At 46.8% G+C, this 25,021-nt stretch overlaps 1 long non-coding RNA gene across 1 annotated transcript; it reads right to left on the bottom strand.

Moving 5' to 3' along the window:
• Positions 1–3,522: 3,522 nt before the first annotated feature.
• On the bottom strand, positions 3,523–5,522 carry LOC123404751. Its single transcript, XR_006611903.1, has 3 exons — positions 5,185–5,522; positions 4,791–4,870; positions 3,523–3,950 (listed from the first exon to the last, which is right to left on the bottom strand). It is a non-coding gene; the product is annotated as an uncharacterized LOC123404751 (long non-coding RNA).
• Positions 5,523–25,021: the final 19,499 nt, after the last annotated feature.

Here is a 25,021-nt window from a genome sequence, read left to right on the forward strand (position 1 = left end):
AGGACTAAGGAGATGTTTCTCGTGTATGGAGGTGACGAAGAGCTCGCCGTAAAAGGTTACGTCGATGCAAGCTTTGACACTGATCCGGACGACTCTAAGTCGCAAACCGGATACGTATTTATTCTTAATGGGGGTGCGGTAAGCTGGTGCAGTTCCAAGCAGAGCGTCGTAGCAGATTCTACATGTGAAGCGGAGTACATGGCTGCCTCGGAGGCGGCTAAGGAGGGTGTCTGGATGAAGCAGTTCATGACGGATCTTGGAGTAGTGCCAAGCGCACTGAATCCAATAACCTTGTTCTGTGACAACACGGGTGCCATTGCCCTAGCAAAGGAACCACGGTTTCACAAGAAGACCAGACACATCAAACGATGCTTCAACCTCATCCGCGACTACGTCGAAGGGGAGGACGTAAATATATGCAAAGTGCACACGGATCTGAATGTAGCAGACCCGCTGACTAAACCTCTTCCACGGGCTAAACATGATCAACACCAGAACTGTATGGGTGTTAGATTTATAACAATGTAATTCGCATGATGATGTGAGGGCTAGATTATTGACTCTAGTGCAAGTGGGAGACTGTTGGAATTTTGCCCTAGAGGCAATAATAAAGAAAGTTATTATTATAATTCCTGTATCAAGATAATCGTTTATTATCCATGCTATAATTATATTGAATGAAGACTTATATACATGTGTGGATACATAGACAAAACACTGTCCCTAGCAAGCCTCTAGTTGGCTAGCCAGTTGATCAACGATAGTCAGTGTCTTCTGATTATGAACAAGGTGTTGTTGCTTGATAACTGGATCACGTCATTAGGAGAATCACGTGATGGACTAGACCCAAACTAATAGACGTAGCATGTTGATCTTGTCATTTTATTGCTACTGTTTTCTGCGTGTCAAGTATTTATTCCTATGACCATGAGATCATATAACTTACTAACACCGGAGGAATACTTTGTGTGTATCAAACGTCGCAACGTAACGGGGTGACTATAAAGATGCTCTACAGGTATCTTCGAAGGTGTTCGTTAAGTTAGTATGGATCGAGACTGGGATTTGTCACTCCGTGTGACAAAGAGGTATCTCGGGGCCCACTCGGTAATACAACATCACACACAAGCCTTGCCAGCAATGTAACTTAGTGTAAGTTGCGGGATCTTGTATTACGGAACGAGTAAAGAGACTTGCCGGTAAACCAGATTGAAATAGGTATGCGGATACTGATGATCGAATCTCGGGCAAGTAACATACCGAAGGACAAAGGGAATGACATACGGGATTATATGAATCCTTGGCACTGAGGTTCAAACGATAAGATCTTCGTAGAATATGTAGGATCCAATATGGGCATCCAGGTCCCGCTATTGGATATTGACCGAGGAGTCTCTCGGGTCATGTCTACATAGTTCTCGAACCCACAGGGTCTGCACACTTAAGGTTCGACGTTGTTTTATGCGTATTTGAGTTACATGGTTGGTTACCGAATGTTGTTCGGAGTCCCGGATGATATCACGGACGTCACGAGGGTTTCCGGAATGGTCCGGAAACGAAGATTGATATATAGGATGACCTCATTTGATTACCGGAAGGTTTTCGGAGTTACCGGGAATGTACCGGGAATGACGAATGGGTTCCGGGAGTTCACCGGGGGGGGGGGGGGCAACCCACCCCGGGGAAGCCCATAGGCCTTGAGGGTGGCGCACCAGCCCTTAGTGGGCTGGTGGGACAGCCCAAAAGGGCCCTATGCGCATTGGAAGAAAAATCAAAGAGAAAGAAAAAAAAAAGGAGGAGGTGGGAAGGAAAGGAAGGACTCCCACCCACCAAACCAAGTCCAACTCGGTTTGGGGGGGGGGAGACCTTCCCCCCCTTGGCTCGGCCGACCCCTTGGGGGTTCTTGGACCCCAAGGCAAGGCTCCCCCCTCTCCCTCCTATATATAGTGGGGTTTTAGGGCTGATTTGAGACAAATTTTGCCACGGCAGCCTGACCACATATCTCCACGGTTTTACCTCTAGATCGCGTTTTGCGGAGCTCGGGCGGAGCCCTGCTGAGACGAGATCATCACCAACCTCCGGAGCGCCGTCACGCTGCCGGAGAACTCTTCTACCTCTCCGTCTCTCTTGCTGGATCAAGAAGGCCGAGATCATCGTTGAGTTGTACGTGTGCGGAACGCGGAGGTGCCGTCCGTTCGGCACTAGATCATCGGACTGATCGCGGGATAGTTCGCGGGGCGGATCGAGGGACGTGAGGACGTTCCACTACATCAACCGCATTCACTAACGCTTCTGCTGTACGGTCTACAAGGGTACGTAGATCACTCATCCCCTCTCGTAGATGGACATCACCATGATAGGTCTTCGTGCGCGTAGGAAATTTTTTGTTTCCCATGCGACGTTCCCCAACAATAGCTACTGGTCATGGACCCATGGTCCAAGGAGGACTACGCACGGCACGTCCGAGAAGTGTCCATGGTGGTGGAGAAGCTCTCGGAGGTCAATCCTCCCTTCGGCAGGGTGCCGAGAAGAGGTCTCCTAGCGCTCCCGATCTCGGAAGCGCTACGGCGGCGAAACGGTGGTGAAATTCGCGATGCGGGGTATATCCTTATGGTTTTCGCTTCGGGAAGTAAATATAGGTCAAAGGAGGCACCAGGGGGTGGACCGCCACCCAGGCGACCTGGTGGTGTGGCCAGGAGGGGGCCCGCGCCAGGTGGCCGTCTGGGCGAGGCCTGGCTCCCCTCTGTCCCACCTTGGTGCTTCCTGAAGCTCCCGTCACGCTGATTTTTACATTTTTTTTTCTTGGGATATTTTGGGCTCTGAAAATTGGGGTAAAGTCCCTGCAATTAAAAGACATCAGGAGACAGAAAATGACACTGGGTGCACTGAGTTAGTAGGTTAGTCCAAATATGTGTAAAAGGGTACGAACGTGTAGCAAAACACATAACAATGTCACCCAAAAGAGCATGAAACAAACAGAAATTATAGATACTAGTCGCCAATCCGTGCGTTCGCACGGGCTAGTTATTTAGATGATAGTTATTAAGATACTTTGTATCGAACTCTTGAAAGTCTATTACTGAAGCGGAACAATTTGTTCATGTAACCATTCACCGAGTTAACATCTTTAATTTATTGTATTGTATGATAGTATTGTTTTTATTCTCCCGGATAATATGGATAGTTCCTTTTACATGGGTTATGTAGAAATCAAATTGACAAAATTATATTTTCATAGACTTTTGAAGAAGTTTCTCCATTCGTTAACACTCCCACGTATATTAAATATATAAATGTGTTGTGCAAAATAATAAAATCAAACACTTGGTAATGTTTCCAAACAAAATACAATTGCGTGAACATATAATATTCAGATGTTTACTAACAACCACAAATTGAGCTGCACACTACATTCTCAAATATAGGTCATAACTAATGAAGGCAGAAACAGCAAGCGATGTATATATAATCATGTCATTCTACCAAACGGCTAAATAAACGTGATGTCTTGAGTTGTTGGCATTTTCTTAAGGTCACAAACACATAGTTTCTAGGTTCATACTCATTATGTATTATCCAAGTGGAATCGCTGAAATGTGGTACGTCATGACATCACAAACACACTGTAGTATATGTGCTTTTCATCCAATTTTTTCACTTACATTATTTTTTTAGCTATTCGAGTTATAATTATAAAAATAATAAAGTACATAAAATGTAGAAGTTTCTACAATGATGAAAACCTTTACTACAAAATACAAACTTACAGAAAACTTAAGTGGCACCTATTTCCTCAATCGACCGGTTGCAACCACTGTAGAACATCTTAACTTATAAGAGATTACACCATCAACTACACTGAACAAATTATAATCTGGAACATCCACTCCTATTTCAGTAAAGCAATTATGAGCATGTACCTACTGGTTTGTCGGTCCTTGATTGTTCACCTGTGGGTTTCATCCAAAGTGGATGAAAAAAAATGACAGTTATTGATTGACAAAGAAAAGGCCATATACTACAAAAAATTATATTATCACATCAAGGGTAGAATTAGTATCATCTATGCTATAAGTTTTGTAGTCCGAATGGCAAGTCCAATATTTTAGAGGAAACATAATATATTTGAATGACTATTTTCATTTATTGTAAGCTACATCGCCACTTCTATAACCTTTGTAGCCATTTTTGGACCAACAACCGCTTTCAAGTCTGAAGAACCTCCTTATAAAAAATGTCCAAAGAAGCTATAAAATGTTGACTAACCTATCAGCATGGACTGATACCGAATCAAGTACAATAACATGGGAAATTTCTCCTACAACATGCACTTAGCGACATGTGCATACTGTAGCACACTACACAACACACACATGATTTTCGCACTTGGAGGATCCTATTTATGTTACATATCTGAAAGAGCCCACCCATGATGTTCAACATGCGCACATGCTATAACAACCTTGATTGGTGCACCATTTTCCTGTCACATAGTCCATGATGCAAATATAAAAAAGGAAGCACGTGCTATTGTGATGTATGATTTTTCTGATATTTCATGTATGTGTATTCTATAGAGTCGACGAAGTGTTCTTGGAAAACAAATGAATCATGAAAGTATGAATAATATTTTTGCATTTGATGCTTATCCATATATATAATGATAAAAGGACACTCTCCAGCTATTGATTGCTCGATCAAGTACGAAATAGAAAATCAATAAGAGCTACCATGAAGCATGCCTCTGCTTCAAAGATGCACAAATATACAACCAAAATTAAAGTGATTACCTTGAATTAACTCAAGGTTGTTGCGGACATTGTCCTGAACTTTGCTTGGCTTGTTAAATAAATAGCAGATTTCCCATAAACTCATGTATGAAAGTGAGAGAACATTAGAAGATGTCAGCAAGCCGTGAATTAGCAAACCATCAGTTACTAAGAAGATAACTCAGCCACAAACCTAAACTACATGATATGCAAATTATATAAACAAAAAGCCTTTGCTGTAACTAAAACTGATCTTCCTAATCACGCTGATGACAATGGTTGTACTGGTGGCATGTGCAACTTAATTGAGCTCCTGGAAGCAGCGGCACTGGTGGCCGCTTGAAGCAACATGGTTGCTGAACTTATGGATGATGTAGGAGTCAACTATTGACCTAGTACATGATATATTGCATACCATGGATTGATCGGGCCCCAACTGTGCGGCGGCAACACGAAGAGAGGGCATGTGTGTTTCCTGCAGCAAACAGGGCGAGAGTTGGAAAACAGATTGGGCTCCAAGATATGCCGAGCATCGGGTTGGATCAGGAGATCGGTTGTGTGTTTCCCCCAGCAAATAGAGCAATAGTTATAAAGAAGATCGGTATCCAAGGTATGGCGAGAAGAGGCTTGGATCAAGAGATCGGTTTGGTGATATGATACTAACGCCATGTATTTGTAGTTAATTTGATGGGATGGACTTTTCTTCTTTGAAATATTTTCTCCAATCTGAGAGAGAAATTGGTCTGCTGAAAGAGAAACATGTGAGATTGAGAGAGAAAGACGTGAGGGAGAGAGACTACAATTGCTTCAGGTAGCTGTTTTTTTACACCTGTGAGAGCTTTATTACGGGGAGAAACAGACCTGTTGGAAGACAAAAACCGGAGAGATTAAGAGAGAGACTTGAGAGCCTACGATTGCCTCAGTTTTTCTTTTTCTTTTGGGAGTACTTTAAGTGGCCGGTTCTACCCATATGGGCCACTATTTAGGGTTCAAGATGTTGGGCTTTCTACTCGTATATACGTCCAAACTAAGCAGAAAAGGATTTAATCTACACCGTTATAATTCGGTCCCACTCTAGATCTATGGCTAGTAAATTCTAATTAATGTGGGAATTTCTTGAGAGTGCTTAATTAGTATAAGTATAGATAGATGCTTGGGACCTATCAACATTCCCAAGCTTAATTCCTGCTCGTCCTTGAATAGGTAAATGATAACATAAATAATTTCGATAGTGACATGTGAACACACATATAAGAACTTCAAAGATAATAACAAGCAAGGGTCTACATCTAGTATTGAAATTAGCAAAGTAAGAACATAAAGGTGCAAGAGCTCTCGCTGTCTGTGACTGGAATGTCTCCAAATGGTGTTTGCGTGCAAGAAGTGGGAGATGGGTTTAGAGCATAAAAAATACTATATAGTTTAATTGAGAACTCAATCTGCTAAGACTTCACACTTGATCTCCTTCGGAATCTTATTTTGACTCATCCCCAGACCACTAGTCAGTCACAAGTCAAAATGATCCTCTCCCTTTCGACTTTGAGCACTCATGCAATGGATGACCGCGATCAAGATATATTGGCACTTTGGATGGCAAAGAGAATAATGATGGGGAAGGAAGACAAAAAAGGTGTGAATGGCTCACATCAATGAGGACAATCATAGGCGAGAGAAAGACAAATGATAGAGATGATGTGAGGAGTAGGGATTGCCATGCAATGGATGCACATATGAGCTAAGGTAAGCTCTCCAATGGAACAAGTGGAGGTGCATCCAACATGATTGCTCATGAAGACCTAGAGCTCATTTGAGGAAGCTCATCATTGGAATATACAAGCCAAGTTCTATAGTATAAGGGTCCCCACATAGTTATGCATGAACGATAATCTCTATGGAGTACAAATATAACAATGGAGTACGAGTGTGGATCTTTCAAAAGGAATAGTAGTGTTGCCCCCTTATCTCTTTTTATTTCTTCCCTTTTTATTTACTTTTGTGGCATCTTTGGCTCTTTCTATTTATCTGCCGTTTGTCCTCTTTGGGATCTTTTCATTTGTCCCCTTTGGGATCTTTTAATTTGTTCTCTTTGGGATCTTTTCCTCACTTAAGGGCAACACTCTATATTTTACAAGAAATAAAAAGAAAATCTTCACACTTTATAAGAAGTAAACACCATAAAGATACATGAAAACTATCATGATGTATGCAAATGTATGCCTCTGTCAGTGTGGCAGGATATGCAATGATAATAGCGTGTCATGTAGCAATAATAAGGGCAAAGCCCAACTAGCATGCGGCTCCTCAATCAAGCAAAAGCATGTATGACATGAAGATCAAGTTATGAGATGGTGGATGTTGCATGGCAATGTATCTCGGAAAGGCTATGGAAATGCCTTATTAGGTAGGTATGGTGGCTGCTTTGAGGAAGGGTATAATGAGGCTTATGATGATAAAGGGTATCATGCCAAGGTTTTGGATGCACCGACAAAGTATGCACCAACTCTCAAGATGAGAAAGGGCAATGCACGGTACCGAATATGCTAGCAAAATATAGATGGTGGAATTGCAAACAATCGAATACTCGCATTAGTCCGAAGAACTCATGCACTTATTATCGGTAACTCTCTATCTAGTCAGGACATTCACAAAAAGACAAGTACCCCAAGGAGGAGTGTTTGGGGGTTTGGTTATCCTTGCAGATCCTCGACCCATGATAACGTGAGGGTACTCTATATATTCCAACCCCTCTAGAGGTTAGCGATCCATCTAGTAGCTAGAGTTCTCAACTAATTTTTTTAGTTTTGAAAATACAAACAGATTGCCCAAAATACAACACCTATCACTAATAGGCTCAAGCTATTGACACCAAAAGTCCAAACATTACTCAAATCAATACCTCAAAACTATTGCAAGTTACTACTATACTTAAATAGAAACCTCAATTACCTACTCATGAAAGACACATAACTCAGTGCAACAAGCCAACTCTCTAAACAAGATAAGCATGATAACTCAAGAGAGTTCCAAAAGCAACCTAAATAAAATCTCTTAAAAATATAAAGCATGAAAACTAAGAGCTAAGCATGACATCAGCTATGAAAAGCTAAAGAACGCACAAAAAGATAAGCATGAAAACCTATGTTGTGTTCTAGGGTGGAGTGGAGCGTGTTTCTCTCCCAAACAAAGAAGGCTAGGGTCCAACTTGTTATGAACAGCAAACAAAACTAAAACAAACTAAAAAGAGAAAAGAGTGGGACGCTCCAAGCATAGCACATAACATATGAAGTGATAAAAATATAGCATGGAGGAGGACGAACTGATGATTGTTGATGGACAAGGGGATGCACGGGGTCATCCCCAAGCTTAGACGTTTGAGTCTCCTTGAATATTTATTGGGGTGCATGGGGACATTCCCAAGCTTGAGCGCTTGACACTCCTGGATCTTCTTTCATCATCTTCCATCGCATACTTGAAAACTCCCTTCATACAAAACTCATCATAAGCTTGAGCGCTTGACACTCCTGGATCATCTTTCATCAATGCCGCTAGAGGGGTCGTTGTCACCGTACGGATTCAGTTCGTCACAGCTGAGCACCTCGGCGGGGTACTTTTCGGCGACGACCGCGACGTAGACGTGTTGCGAGCTGAAGGAGACGATGGAGCCGTCGACGGGGAAATCCGCTTCTTCGAAATCATGGGCGTTGTTGTTGATGCAGTCGAGCGCGTCATAGCGCACGACCAAGCCGTGAGTCACGTCCTTTCCAGAAGAGGTGAAGGGTCCCGCCCGGAACGTTACTCTGGCCGGCGTCACTGCCGGTCCCATTGTGGGCGCCAACTGTCGTGGTTTTGTCATGACAGATGTCCTCGTGAAAGGACTTAGTACTGGAGCCATCGCACCTTGGTGGCGACTCAAAGGGGTTAAGCGGGAGAGACACGGCGATTTACCCAGGTTCGGCCACTCGTGAGGAGGTAAAAGCCTACGTCCTGCTTTGGTGCGTATTGATGTAGTTTTCGTTACAAGGAGGGCGTAACTCGCCGAACCTAGCACTCGATGATTTCTAACCTCCCCTATTCTCCCCTGGGAGTCGCCTTTATATACAGGTCGAACCCCTAGGGTTTACAAGGATACTTTCCTTCCTACAAATCGTGACCCCTCTGGTCTTTAAGTCGCCGTCTTCCAAAGCTTGGAGACCTTCCAGAAATAATAAACTGTCATACGACCTTGATCCGGCCAGGACAAGACCCAAATAATTGTTTGGGTGAATCGCCTTATTGGTAACCCGACCCAACTAGGGCGGGTCATTCACAGGTAATATCCCCAACATTAGGCCCCAGATTGACTTGAACTTCTTTTTCACGCCAATACTTCTGCTTAGTTGAAGGCGATTCACTCCTCATTTTTCTTTGTACATCAGAAATTGTAACCCGCCATCTGGCACCTAAAACTCTTTAAGTCGCCGAACCATTTCTTGTTGGCCTCTTCTTATCCCTAGATTTTCCGGAAGGGTGACATAATCCCAACGGATCTTAGTGCATTGTTATCCCAAAATCTTCGAAACGCCTTTATAGCGAATCTTTTTATTCCCCGGCGGTTCCCGCTCACGGCGCCTCGATTCCAGCTCCCGCCCTGATAAATAGATGGGGGGGGGGACAGGACTGGTGCTTCCCACCTACCAGTCTCGTCAATCTCCACCCCATTATCACAGCGAGGAAATCTCGTCACCTCCCGAGGGCTCCGCCGCCGACCGTACTCTCCGTCTTCGCCCGAGAAGCTTTGGCACCGCTCATAGGCCTCCTTCGTCGTCAAGCTTTGCACTGCGGCCAATCTGTCCGCCGCCATTGACCGTCGCATCATCGTCGACCATCTCGTCGTTCGCCACGAACTCCACCGCCGTCGAAGACCTCTTCGCCCGACGGGACCTCCGTGCTTCTCCAACAACCTCCGTCACCGTCGGCCTCTTTCGTCCGAAAGCATCAGGTTAGGCCTCCACCCATTTTAGGAATAGATCCAATCTCTGCTTGAAGCTCCAGTCACTGCCATGTTCTTGATGTTCTTCGCGAGCATGTGTTGCCTACCTTAAACCGATTAGCATGAATGTCGATGAGATAGCCAATGCTTCGAATACCTTTGTTTATCCGCTTTTACCCGTGAACCTTTAGAATAGTGTTTCATCAAGCGAAGGGCGTCACATTGCCCTGGTAATAAATTACTGCATCCAGCCATTTTTCACAGGTTTTTTCATCTGCCTGGTAGATCCATCATTTACCTACTGTTTGCAGAAAGCTGTTTGTAGTCTCCAAACTTTGATATTTTGAACGAACGTTTCCATCATCTTTAGAACGCAGCTCTCATGAATAGCCAAACTCCGTAAGTCGCCATAGTAACCCAACTCGGCTCTTTGATATGGCGGGTCAAGCCCTTCCTCAGTCCATGGACAAATTACTTGGCGAGTTAAATGAACTTATTTTCACCCCTTACAGTAGATGTTCGAGGCATGTAAATTCATACTTTACTTCTTTGTAGCATGGGCACCGTCTTCAAAAGTGATTGGCTTCCTACCAAGGTCAATGACACCGTACTAGCAGACTATGTGAAAACGGGCAACTTGGACCCTCATAATGTTATCGGCTGGCGTACCGGGTTCGGAGAAGATCTTCCCAACCCCAAAGAAGGAGAGATAGTTGTTTTCGTTGAGCACCTGGAGCGAGGTTTTAAGCCGCCCGGATCGAAGTTTCTTAGAGACGCCATGGCTTTCATGAACGTCCGCCTCTAGGACCTAGGACCTAACTCCATAAGTAACTTATGCCAATTCCAAGTGTTCTGTGAGGCGTATCTGCGGATTGAACCCTCTCTCCCCTTATTCTGGCACTTTTTCCATCTGAATCGTCAAACGGAATTTCACAACAGCCCCAGCCTGGAACTCGGCGGTGTCAATGTCCAGCGCCGCAGGGATATCCCGTTTCCCTCACTCGCCATGCCCAGCCATCCCAAAGGTTGGGGCGAGTCTTGGTTCTACTGTCAAGAGACCTCTCCTGCAGGCGAAAACAAGCTCCTGGGCTATAGGACAGATCGCCTTCCAACAAACTTTAAGCTCCCAGATAAGCTCACCGAGGAGGAGGAATCAGAATTCATCCCAGTATTGTCCGAGTTAAGATCCTTGACAAACAACGGCCTTACTGGGGTTGACCTAATCCGCTGCTGGGTCGAATGGCCCATCCTCCCTCTGAGTCGCCGGGACGGGCTAATGTGCGAATTTGACGGCACCCTAGATCATCCTCAATGTTATTTCCATACGGCCTTAACAGAAAAGGATATTGTCACCATCATCAAGAAACTGAGTGGTGAGCCTGCGGGAAAGTGTGGCCAAATCGGCCTCAAACCTTTCTGCAAAATTAACCCAGCGCCCAAGGTGAGCAAATCTAACCCGCCTTTGGTCTTTACTTCTTATATTTCACTTGTATTGTGGTTTTTGTAACATATGCTATTTCAGAAAGGCGATAAATTCTGGTCCAGGAAACCCAAAAGGCCAGCCATGAAAAATGTTAAGCCGCCCTCAAAGAAAACCAAGGGCAAGGGCAAAGCTGCTGCGGCTGAGCCATCCGAAGTCGATGAATCTCAAGTCGGTGATGCACTTTCGGAGGTAAAAATCCATCTTCTTTTCACTCGCCATCTACCACTGTTAATCTTTGTATTTATATCTCTATCTCTTCTTGAAATAGAATGAAGACAACGAAAGCCAGGAGGACTCTGTTGATGTAATTTATGTTTCCTCCGATTCATCTCCTTCTCCACCTAAGCCGGCCAGGCGAATTTGTGGGAAAGTTCCCTTCTCTCACCCAAATGCTTGTTTGGACCCAAATTTCCTACTGAAGAAAGCACAACATACTTCAAATGCACAACATACTTCAAATCGGAAGACCCGAAGTCATTTCGGTGATCTGGTGTCCGGCTTACCAGCAACGAACAGGAGGAAACCAAATGAGGTATTTATGAATAACAATTCTTCATGTTTCTTTGGATCACGTCTGTAACCCGCATATACTGTTGACATATAATTCTTGCAGAACTCTCCTCCTACATCCGGCGACTCAGTGATATCGACACTTCCTCCTATGATTTGAGTTCCAGGGTAAGTCTTTTGATAATCTTACTTTGAATCCTGAGGGTAATAAACTTTCAGTTCCTTAATGCGCTTCTCCCTTCTTTTAGGGCACAGGCCAAGAAAAGGAAAACCAGCGGATCAACTCCTGTCACAACTTCAGAAACCGTCAAAGAATCAGTGCCGATCCAGGACAACCCGGGCCAAGGTGAGCCTGAAAATCAAATGGATCTTCCTGACTTGCCCAAGGAAACAATGGATGCCCCTAAGCCACCAAGTCCATTGACGCCAGCAGAAGACCCGGATGCTGTGGTTATTACTGGTACCGGCTTCTCTAAGCCGGCGGCAACGGTTTTGTCAAGGCATGTGGCATCCTCCTCTCAAGCCATTCCTGAATCTGGACTCTCCAAGGCGAAGCTTTCTGAGTATGAAAATCTGGAGTTTAAGGAACTCTGCTCTGGTTTTGCAAGTCGCCTGGAGGCGAGCTATGAGATGGAGAAAAGCCTACTGCGGATGTTAAAAAACACACATGAGGTAAATTTGTTATATTGTATTACTCCCATTAACCCCCAAGGGCCGGGTCATCAGTAAAAAGATGAGCCGGGTCTTTATAAATTGAGAAAAGATTTGCGACCAGTAACCCCCAAGGGCCGGGTCATCAGTAAAAAGATGAGCCGGGTCTTGAAAATTTTAGAAAAAACTTTGCAACCAGTAACCCCCAAGGGCCGGGTCATCAGTAAAAAGATGAGCCGGGTCTTGAAAAATTTAGAAAAAACTTTGCGACCAGTAACCCCCAAGGGCCGGGTCATCAGTAAAAAGATGAGCTGGGTCTTGATATTGTATAATTTCATCTGAAAATAAAAAATTATACATTAGCCCCCAAGTGTCAGGGATATTGCTTGCAATAGTTCTGAGACTTGCCCTTGTTTTGTACTTTCAGCAGGAAACTCTTGCTCAGACTGAATCGGCGCTTGGCGAGTTAAAGAAAAACTTATCTGGTCAGCAAGACGCCCGAGCTAAGTCGGAGGAGAAATATCAATTGGCCTTCGCTGAGCTGGAAAAACTCAAAGTCGATTTGAAAAGAACTCAAGCTGACCAAGATGCTGCCATAAAAAAAGCAGAGAAGGCTGAAGCCAGGCTGGCCACTGTGCAACAAGAATTGTCCGGCTTAAAGCGTCATATCTCAAACATGACGCAAGCCGTCTTTGGTAAACTTACTCAAACTTTTGGCCTTTTCTTCCCCCTTTTTTCTTTTTAAATAACTCTTATCATAAGTCACTGATTATCATAACCCCTTACTCAGGTTCGAGAGCCGCCAACCTTCAGGAAGATTGCGTGCTGATGCTGAAGGCGATTTACACGCTGACAGAGCAACTGTACACCGGCAGTGTCTTAACTGTCAAGGCTGTGATGGGCGCCAAAGAGCCTATAACTTCCATAAAGAAAGTGCTTGGTTGCCTATCAACACTTCCTCCTCAGATTGGCAAGCTAACGAGGTCAGCCGCCCGAAAGGGTGTTCTGACTGCCTTGAGTCGCTGCTTGGCGTATGCCCCAGAGATCAACCCGGAAGAGGTAGCGGCAGGCTTCCCTCAACTCAAAGAAGACGGGTCAGAATTCGTTGAAGAGGACTATCAACGTGTTGTCAAGGATTCCCGACTGGCAGCAACCCAACTCGCATCAAGTCTTGATTTATCAAAGTATCAGGCGGCTTATGACAACAAAAACAAGAAGGTCAACCCGCCAACCTTTGTGACGACCAGTTTAACTCCTCGGCGACCCAAGAACCCTTTCGACTTGGAAGCAGACTTGGCATCAATCCTGACTGATGAAGATGACTTTGCAGCTCTGGCCAAGTGTAACTGGGTATTGGGCGACTTGCAAATTGAGGTCGGCCAAAGCTCGCAGCAAAGTGATCCTAAGGCGCCAACAGAATAAACCTCATCAATTTGGCCTGAGAGCCATGTAATAGGTCTTTTTCATAAGTCGATACTGCTTCTGTGATACTCTTTGAAAGAATCTTTATATCGCCCATAAGGTGATTTGAAATATTTGAGACTCCTTTATGATGCTTAACCTGCCATGGATGAAGTAATTATGATCATCAACCTGACTTAGGCTTTGAGAACAACATATGTGAAACCAAATAAGTGATAACAAATATTTCCCAGAGGTATCAGAAAGAAAGGTAAAAAACCCTCAAGGCTATGCCATGAATAAAAGCAGCAATTTCGTCAGCTCATAAGGTCGCGACAGGATGAGGCGAGTCAGAAAACTCGAGCACAGACCCTAAATGATGGTTTCGTCGGCTCATAAGGTCGCGACAGGATGAGGGGAGTCAGAAAGCTCGAGCACCCACCCTAAATGCAGGTTTCGTCGGCTCATAAGGTCGCGACAGGATGAGGTGAGTCAGAAAGCTCGAGCACACACCCTAAAATGCAGGTTTCGTCGGCTCATAAGGTCGCGACAGGATGAGGCGAGTCAGAAAGCTCGAGCACACACCCTAAAATGCAGGTTTCGTCGGCTCATAAGGTCGCGACAGGATGAGGCGAGTCAGAAAGCTCGAGCACACACCCTAAAATGCAGGTTTCGTCGGTTCATAAGGTCGCGACAGGATGAGGCAAGTCAGAAAGCTCGAGCACACACCCTAAAATGCAGGTTTCGTCAGCTCATAAGGTCGCGACAGGATGAGGCGAGTCAGAAAGCTCGAGCACACACCCTAAAATGATGATTCTGTCGGCTCATAAGGTCGCAACAGGATGACAAAAATTGTTCTTTTAATGAAGAAGCCCCCAAGTAAGGTAGTATACTCAACTTTATTGATTTATAATAAAACTGAAAAACTTACAAAATGTAGAGCTTAAGAGCTCAAGTGTAATAAGGCCGCAGGTGGGCAATATTCCAGGGGCGAATTGACTCAGCCTCCGTGGTTGGCCGGTTAGGCAGGAGATCCACCAAATAATAAGAGCCATTGCGGAGATTTTTACTAACGATGAACGGCCCTTCCCAAGGTGGTGACAACTTATGCATGCCTGCACGATCTTGTATCAACCGAAGAACCAAGTCGCCTTCCTGAAAGGTCCGACTTTTAACCCGGCGGTTGTGATAATGCCGTAGATCCTGTTGATAGATAGCTGACCGAGCCGCAGCCAGGTCACATGCCTCTTCTAAGGCGTCCAAAGAGTCTTGACGCGCCAATTCATTGTCTTGTTCCACATATGCGGCGACTCTAAGGGAGTCATGCCTTATATCAGTAGGAAGAACAGCCTCTGCTCCGTAGACCAGGAAGAAAGGGGTGAAACCCGTGGACCGGTTCGGGGTGGTCCGGATACTCCACAATACTGAAGGCAATTCTTCAACCCAACATCCTGGGGTTTTTTCCAGGGGCCCATGAGTCGGGGCTTAATCCCTCGCAAAACCTCCTGATTCGCCCGTTCTGCCTGCCCGTTAGATTGCGGGTGAGCCACCGCAGAAACATCAAGTCGGATATGTTCTCGACGACAAAACTCCTGCATCGCCCCTTGGGACAAGTTAGTACCATTATCAGTAATGATACTGTGCGGGTATCCAAACCGGAAAATTAACTTTTTCAAGAATTTGACCGCTGTTTCCGCATCGCAAGCTCCAATAGGTTCTGCCTCAACCTACTTGGTGAACTTATCAACCGCCACCAGCAGATGGGTCTTCTTGTTAGAGGACATTTTAAAGGGGCTGACCATGTCCAGCCCCCAGACTGTAAAAGGCCAAGTGATGGGGATGATTCTTAATTCTTGAGCCGGCACATGAGCCTGTCGCCCATAACGTTGGCATCCTTCGCACCGACGAACTATATCTTCCGCGTCTGCATGAGCCGTCAGCCAAAAGAAACCATGACAGAAAGCCTTTGATACCAAAGAGCGTGACCCGGCATGATGCCCACAATCTCCGGAATGAATGTCATTTAAGATTATGCATCCTTCTTCGGAGAAAACACATCGTTGAAAAACTCCAGAGGCGCTCCGCTTATATAACTCGCCATTGATGATGACCATGGATTTGCTGCGTCGAACGATTTGGCGAGTCAGAACTTCATCTGCTGGTAACTCTCCTCGAGCGAGATAAGCCAGATAAGGAAGAACCCAATCCGGAGTGACATGGAGAGCCGCCACGAGCTAAGACTCAGGATCTGGTATTGCCAATTCCTCCTCTGATGGTAGAAAAACATTAGGAGGAACCGGCTTTCTCTGGGAGCCAAGTCGTGAGAGGGCGTGAGCTGCCTCGTTGTGGCGCCGATCAATATGGTCCACCTGATAACCATGAAAATGACCCGCCACATCAGACACAGCTCGCCTGTAAGCCGCCATCATAGGGTCCCGAGAATCCCAGGTACCCGAAACTTGCTGTGCCACCAAATCAGAGTCGCCAAAGCATCTGACTCATGTTAGATTCATCTCCTTGGCGAGTCGCAAGCCGTGAAGCAGAGCTTCGTATTCCGCCGCATTGTTAGTGCACGGAAACATGAGTCGGAGAACGTAACAGAACTTATCTCCTTGAGGGGATACCAACACCACACCAGCCCCCGATCCTTCGAGCTGCCTAGACCCATCAAAATAAATAGTCCAGTAAGTGAGATCAGGCCGGTCTTCCGGAGCCTGTAACCCCGTCTAGTCATTGACGAAATCAACTAAGGCCTGGGACTTGATGGCTGTGCGGGGAGTATACTGTATGTGATGGGGCCCAAGTTCTATTGCCCACTTGGCGATTCGCCCTGTTGCCTCCTGATTCTGGATGATGTCCCTAAGTGGGGCAGAGCTAACCACCGTGATAGGGTGTTCTTGGAAATAATGCTTAAGTTTTCGACTCGTCATAAACACCCCATATACCAACTTCTGCCAGTGTGGATACCGCTGCTTGGAAAGAGTTAGCACCTCGCTGATAAAATATACCGGACGTTGCACTGGGTATTCCTTCCCTTCCTCCTTTCTCTCAACAACCACTGCCACACTTACTGCTTTGGAATTTGCCGCGATATACAGAAGCATGGGCTCCTTTTCAATTGGGGCGGCCAGGACCGGCGGGTTAACCAATTGGCGTTTCAGGGCTTCGAGTGCCTCGTCTGCCTCATTTCTCCAAACAAACCGATCGGATTTCCTCAATAACTGATAAAGAGGGATCGCCTTCTCCCCTAGGCGACTCAAAAACGACTTTGGGCCGCAATGCGACCCGCCAGTCGTTGAACTTGATTAACGTTCGCCGTCTTTCCAAGGGATGTAACCGCTTCGATCTTGTCCGGGTTAGCTTCAATGTCGCGCTCCGATACCAGGAAACCCAGCAATTTCCCTGCAGGCACACCAAAAACACACTTGGTGGGATTTAGCTTCATCTGATATACCCGTAGATTATCGAACGTTTCCTTAAGATCCTCCAGTAGCGTCTCCCCCTGGTGGGTCTTGATCACAGTATCGTCGACATAGGCATGGACATTGCGACCAATTTGATTACGGAGGCAATTCTGGATGCAGCGTTAATAAGTCGCCCCCGCACTCTTGAGTCCAAAGGGCATGGACACATAACAAAAGGCCCCGAAGGGGGTTATGAAGGCTGTTTTCTCTTGATCCTCCACGACCATCTTGATTTGGTGATATCCTGAATAGGCGTCCAGAAAGCACAATCGTTCGCATCCCGCCACCGAGTCAATGATTTGGTCGATGCGGGGAACAGCGAAGGGATCTTTTGGACTAGCTCTGTTGAAGTCTGTGTAGTCAATACACATACGAAAAGTACCATTCTTCTTGAGTACCAAAACCGGGTTAGCCAGCCATTTGGGGTGAAAAACTTCCACGATGAATCCGACGGCTAAAAGACGGGCAACTTCTTCCCCAATCGCCTTGCGTCGCTCCTCGTTAAATCTACGAAGGTACTGCTGGATGGGTTTGCACTTTGGGTCAACATTAAGATGGTGCTCAGCGAATTTTCTCGGCACACCAGGCATGTCAGAAGGTTTCCATGCAAATATGTCCCAATTCTCATGGATGAATTCGATGAGCGCGCTTTCCTATTTGGGGTCCAGACCCGTCCCAATGGTGAAGTGCTTGGATGAATCGACAGGCACGAAATCGATTGTCTTAGTGTCATCCGTTGGTTTGTACTTGAGGGGTGACTCAGAATTTGTAGTCGGTTTCTTCAGGGGTGACATATCCGCCGGGTCAACATTGGCCCGATGGTGTTTGAGCTCTTCCGCAGCACAGGCGACTTCCGCATAAGCCGCGTCCCCTTCTTCGCATTCCTTTGCAATCCTTCTATCTCCATCAACCGTGATGGGTCCTTTGGGACCAGGCATTTTGAGCTTGAGGTAGACATAGCACAGGCGAGCCATGAAGCAGGCATAAGCCGGCCGCCCAAACAGCGCATGGTAGGGGCTTTTTAATTTGACCACCTCGAAGATGAGTGACTCCGACCTATAATTCTAAGCAGTTCCTAATGCCACTGTGAGCCTGACCCGGCCTATGGGATAAGCCGACTTGCCTTGGACAATTCCGTGGAAAATCGTGGTCGAAGGCATCAGATCTTTTTCCAATAGATTCATACTTTGGAAAGTGTCAAAGTATAGGATATTGATGCTTCTGCCACCATCCATTAGCACTTTTGATAGGGTGTAACCCCCAACTTGGGGAGCCACGACCAACGCCAGATCGCCCGGGTTATCAACTCTCGGCGGGTGATCCTCCCTGCTCCACGTTATGGTTTGCTCAGACCAATGGAGGTATCTGGGAAGCGCCGGTTCAGATACACTGTACGCCCGGTGACTCACCTTCTTATCATGCCTGCAAGCATTAGTGGTGAAAACATGATACTGCCCATTACTTAACTATTTGGGGTTGCTGCGGAAGCCCCCATTATCGTCCTGACCCTGCGGAGCCCCCTGTGGAGGTGGCTGCTGGAAAGCTCCTGGCGGGTTATACCGCCACTGGTGGTGCACCGGGTATTGGCCGCCGCCTAGCTGCGGGCCTCCCTGAGCCCCCTGTTCGGGAAAGCCGCCGAAAGGGTTCTGTCTTTGGTTGGGTGCGGCGAATTGCTTCTGGCGCTGGTTCGGGTCATCGTTTTGACTCTTCTTGATCGCCTCCGCCCGAAACTCTCGCATCATGAAGCAGTTTTCCCAAGAGTGAGTCGCTGGACCGTCTGCCGTGGCGTGGTGCGGGCAAGGGCCTTTGAGTAGCTCTTCGTAGTTACGCGGCCTCTTCCCGCTGAACCCCCGATTCTTCTTCTTGCCGTTGTTGGTGTTGGTATTGGTGACTAAGTCCGAGGGCTCCTCCTGCGGTCTTCGCTTGCCATTGGTCCCTTGATTGTGACGGTTACGCCCCTGGAACCGTGTATGATTTTTGGATGACTCGCCCTTCTTAGGCGAATTAGCCTTACCATCCTCGCCAGGATCTTTGGTATCATCGGCCTCAGCGTATCTAGTGAGGGTGTCCATCAGTTCTCCCATGTCTTGGACCTTTCGCTTGAGTCGCCCCAATTTTTGCACCAAGGGTTCGTAATGCAATTATGCTCGAGGATGGGCACAGCTTGAGCCGCCGTAATACCATCTGACGAGTGGATAATTTCTGCAACCCGCCGTGACCAATGGTGGGCCGACTCATCCGGGCGCTGAACACAGTGTTGTAGATCGACGATCGTCATCGGACGTTTGCCAGTTCCTTGGAAGTTTTTGATGAAACGCTCTTTTAACTCGGCCCAGGTCTGGATGGAGTTGGGAGGTATGTTTTTCAACCAAGTATGTGCTTACCCCTCGAGCATCATTGTGAAGTATCTGGCGCAAACCGCCTCGTTCACATCGAGCATGTCCATGGCGATCTCATAACTCTCGATCCATGATGCCGGCTCAAGGTCCGGGGTGTAATTAGGCACATTTCTTGGCCCCTTAAAGTCTTCGGGCATCCTTTCGTTATGAAGGGCGCGGGCCAAGCATGGTACTCCTACTCGCCCTCCGCCCCCGACGAGGGGGGCTGGGGCGTTTTGGACGTTTGGGAGGTCCCGGCCCGGCGGGTTCGGTTCAGGCGGGTTGTCTTGTGGGACATGTCGCGGCCCGCTGTTTACAGCGGGCTGGTCCTCTGGCCGACTCCTGGTGTAGCTTGCTTGGGGGGTGGAATGCAACCTCTCGAGGCTATGTGAGAACTAGGCGTTTTGAACCACCGCCGTCTTCAACATCTCGATGGCGTTCCTTGCTTCTATCTCGGCAGGGGTGTTGCCGTGAATCGGAAGAGACTCCAAGTGGCGAGTTGCAGCAAGCACGTTATCCACCGGGTTGGAAAAGTGGCCTTGAGGCGTCCGGAATCGGGGAATGTGATCTTCAACTGGCTGAGCCGGCGGGTTAGGCGGGCGGCCCGGTGCTCCCCCCGGGACGGCTCCCGCCCCAGGGGTTCGTGGAGTGTTGAACAGGCGGGTCGGATTGAGATCATGGGGCAGGCGACCCTGGTGTCTCCGCTGATGGACGGCGTCGGACGCCCGCTGCTGTCTCTCGAGCCGCTAATTGTTAGTGTTTAAAAGCATCCTTTTGGCCGTAATTTGAGCTTGCCGAGTCTCGATCCTAGCGGACTCTATCTCGGCGTCTCGATGAGCCTTTGCCACTGCCTCTCTGATTTTCGCCAGTTCAGTGTTTATCTCCTCCTGGTTTTCCGGTGTGAGGGGAGTCGCCATTAGCCTTGTGATCTCCGCCGCTAAGTCCACCAGGACTGCGGCTGGGCTCCTGAACCTCTCGCCGGTTCCATCGCCTCCAGTAGGGTTTTGTGTGGGCTGAGTCGCTCCTGCCATGTAGATGGCGATCTGGCGGCGGGTTCGGTCAAGGACTTCAGGGTCCATGGCCAGCGACAAGCCCCCAAGCCAATCCCCATGCAGAGATCGGATTGAATCTGAGTCGCCCATGGATGACTCATCATCAGAATTGACCGGTGTAGTTTCCTGAGTCGCCGAGCGCTCTGGCTCCTCCGATCCCTGTGTGAACCCCACAAAGAACGGGCGAGTCAGATTTGGCGTTATTACTGGTCGGACATACCTGGCCGGCTCGATGATGTCGGTGGAGATGTCCGGCTCGGGCGCGGATGATCCAATCATGCCGATGAAGATGTTGATCTTGCCGAAGGGGACCCTGTAACCAGATTCGATCGAATCCGCCTCAGGTCCCCATTGCTGGTTGTCGATGTAGGCTATCCCACGGCAGCTCAGAGTCATGAGCCCCGTCGCGTAACTCCCAAACCCTGGTAGGGCTACCTTTGAGAACTCAACTCTACCGTGCATAGGCCCCATGGTGGGCGCCAACTGTCGTGGTTTTGTCACGGCAGATGTCCTCGTGAAAGGACTTAGTACTAGAGCCATCGCACCTTGGTGGCGACTCAAAGGGGTTAAGCGGGAGAGACACGGCGATTTACCCAGGTTCGGCCCCTCGTGAGGAGGTAAAAGCCTACATCCTGCTTTGGTGTGTATTGATGTAGTTTCCATTACAAGGAGGGCGTAACTCGCCGAACCTAGCACTCGATGATTTTTAACCTCCCCTCTTCTACCGTGGGACTCGCCTTTATATACAGGTCGAACCCCTAGGGTTTACAAGGATACTTTCCTTCCTACAAATCATGACCCCTGTGGTCTTTAAGTCGCCGTCTTCCAAAGCTTGGAGACCTTCCAGAAATAATAAACTGTCATATGACCTTGATCCGGCCAGGACAAGGCCCAAATAATTGTTTGGGTGAATCGCCTGATTGGTAACCCGGCCCAACTAGGGCGGGTCATTCACAGGTAATATCCCCAACACCAACTGTCATGCTATTTCCGCGGCAGATGCCAGGGGGTGGCTTAGATCGTGGTTTGGGGCCGACGGGCGCCGGCAGCATCTAGGGACGGGTTTAGGCGCGAGACACATGATGTCGTTCTACCGAGGTTCAGGGCCCTCCGATGAAGTAAAACCCCTAGTCGTGCTTGTGTGACTATATGAGATCACAGAACGAATCTTGCTCCTTGAGTTGTTCATGAGGGAGATGGAGTTCTCGCTGCCGGCCTCGCTGCCTCGATGGTGTGTCTTTTAAAGGTTTGCTAGTTACTCGTGGGTGTGCCCCCTCTCTGGGGGTTGGGGTGAGGCTTTATAGTGTATCCTGAGATGTATAGTTGTGGGAGATGGTTGGAAGTGTGGGATCCGGCCGCCAGCCTCTTTAGCTAGCCCTGGGGCCCGTCGGCTGTTTGGTCTTATCTGGCGCGAGGCTCTCCGGCCGTTTGTCATAGCGCCTAATGCGCCGTACATCAGGGACTAGGTGGGCGCACGCTCCTGCTATAGGGCCGCCTCGCCCGGTCAGCCTCAGGAGCGACTGGTGGCCGTGTAGACACGCCCGATCTTGCATCATGACGCATGTGGCCACGTCGGGCCTGTCAATGCGGGATGTAGCCAGGCATGTCCTTTCATCACGCGTCTAGTGTTTTCACCGTACGTTGGTACGGTCGGATAGGGCGGGCGCTGACCGGTCGGCTGTCGCGAGGCCAGCCGGAGGAGCCGAATGTCGCCAGCCAGCCCACCGCACGAGGGCCAAAAGGGCCACCTGCGGCCAGCCGGCCCCCAAAAGTCTTGGAGAGGGATTCCTTCCGCTTTGGTATACCCAGGGGAAGTATATGCGTCAACTGCACCTGGGATATCTCTCTCTGCTGCAAGGATTTAGTAGCAGAGTGATGTCTACTACACAACTTTATTCTTGTATGCTATGTTGGGCCTCCAAGCGTAGATTTTTATAGGAAATTATCAATTTTCCCTCAAGTGGATGACCGAAGGTTTCTCATCTTTGGAAGGTGTAGGATGTAGATGGTCTCTCTCAAACAACCCTGTAATCAAATACAAAAATCTCTTGTGTCCTCAACAAAGCCAATACAATGGCAAATTGTGTAGGTGCACTAGTTCGGCGTAGAGATGGTGATACAAGTGTAGTATGGATAGTAGAAATCTATTTTTGTGATCTAAAAATATAAAAACAGCAAGGTAGCAAGTGGTAAACAGAAAGTAAAACGTTACATAACTGCTTGGAAATAAGGCCTAGGGTTCATACTTTCACTAGTGCAATCTCTCAACAATATAAATATAGTAGAATCATATGATCATCCCTTAATGTGAAACAAAGAATCACTCCAAAGTTCCTATCTATCGGAGAACAATAAGATGAAATTGGTGTAGGTAGTAGAACCACCTCAAAGTTATTCTTTCTGGAAATATCTTTTGAGCTATTCCTATAAGTGTCACAAACAGCCCTAGAGTTCATACTAAAATAACACCAATGATACATATCAGTCAACCCTAATGTCACCTAGAGACTCCAATGTCAGCTCAAGTATCCGTGGGTAAATTATACGACATGCATCAAATATTTATAGATTCTCCATATTTAATCCAACACGAAGAACATCATGGAGCACCCAAGATTTCAATCGGAGAACATAGTATGAAAACATGCAATCAACCCCTATGCATAGATCCCCAAAGTCACAAGAATCCACAAGTTCATGCCATAACATAAATCAAGTCAATCACTTGAATACCCCAATGTCACTATGGGTATCCGCATGCAAGACATACATCAAGTGTTCTCAAACATGAATATTCAATCCAACATAACAAGATCTTCAAGTGAGAAATTCAAATCAATTCAATCCAACATAACAATAGCAAGGGAATAACATCATATGATCCAACTATATTAACAAAGCCAATGATACATCAAGATCATGACTTCTTAAGAACACGAGAGACAGAGAGAGAGAGAGAGGGAGAGATTAAACACATAGCTACTAGTGCAAAACCTCAGCCCTGAAGGTGAACTACTCCACCCTCATCATGGTGGCCGCCGAGATGATGAAGATGGCCTACGGTGATGATTCCCCCTCTGGCAAGTTGCCGGAACATGCTCCCGGTCGAGTTTTCGTGGATACAGAGGCTTGCGACGGCGAAACTTCTAATCTAGGATTATTTCTGGGACTTTGTGTATGTACAAGATTTTTGGCATCGGTCTCACGTCCATATGGGCCACGAGGTGCCCACTACCAACCAGGGCGCGCCAGGGTGTAGGCCCGTCCTAGTGCCTAGTGGGCCCTACGGGCGACTCCTCATGTGCTTCCTTGACTCTCTTGACGTCTTTTGGGTAAAAAAAATCTCCAAAAAGTTTCCTGACATTTCGACTTTGTTTCATATTGATTTTCTACGAAGTAATAAACAGAAAAAATACAGCAACTCGCACTGGGCACTATGTCAATAGGTTAGTCCCAAAAAATGATATGAAGTTGCTAGAAAATGATTATAAAACATCCAAGAATGACAATATAATAGCATGGAACAATCAAAAATTATAGATACGTTGGATACGTATCACAAAGCAAATGATAGTAGTAACAGTAACTGTGATAGCTGCAATGTTGGTAACAGTAGTAACAGTATCAATTGTGTAGCGGGTGTGATAGTACCAACAACAATAATAACTTAGCAAGATTTAGTATATGTAAAATGTAGGCATGTGGATCGGTGATGGATAATGATTTAGATGGCATTGATCATGTAACAGTTACACACTAGGGAGACAGAGAACTGGCTCCAATTCATCAATAAAATGTAGGCATGTATTCCGTATATAGTCATACATGCTTCCGATAAGAACTTGCATACCATATTTTGTCCTACCCTCACCTGGCAGTGGGGTCCTATTGGAAACTAAGGGATATTAAGGTCTCCTTTAAATAAAAACCGGAATAAAGCATTAACACATGGTGAATACATGAACTTCTCAAACTACGGCAATCACCGGAAAGAATTCCAGTTATTGTCACCTTGGGGTATGTGGATCAAGACACATTATATGTGCATACAACTTGCAAGATAGGATCCAAATCAATCTTATATTCATGAAAATAATAATATGTTCAGATCTGAAAACATGGCACCTGGGCCGTAGTGACAAGCATAATGCATAGCAAAGTCATAGCAACATTAATCTCACAACACAATGGATACTAGGAATCAAGCCCTATCAAATTTAACTCGATTACATGGTCAGTCTCATCCAATTCCACGACGGTCCACCAAGCCTACAAAGGAATTACTCACTCCCGGTGGTGAGCATCTTGGCGGTTGATACGTCCATTTTGCATCATGTTTTCATA

Source organism: Hordeum vulgare, chromosome 6H (assembly GCF_904849725.1).
Source record: "Hordeum vulgare subsp. vulgare chromosome 6H, MorexV3_pseudomolecules_assembly, whole genome shotgun sequence".
Classification (NCBI taxonomy): Eukaryota; Viridiplantae; Streptophyta; class Magnoliopsida; order Poales; family Poaceae; genus Hordeum; species Hordeum vulgare.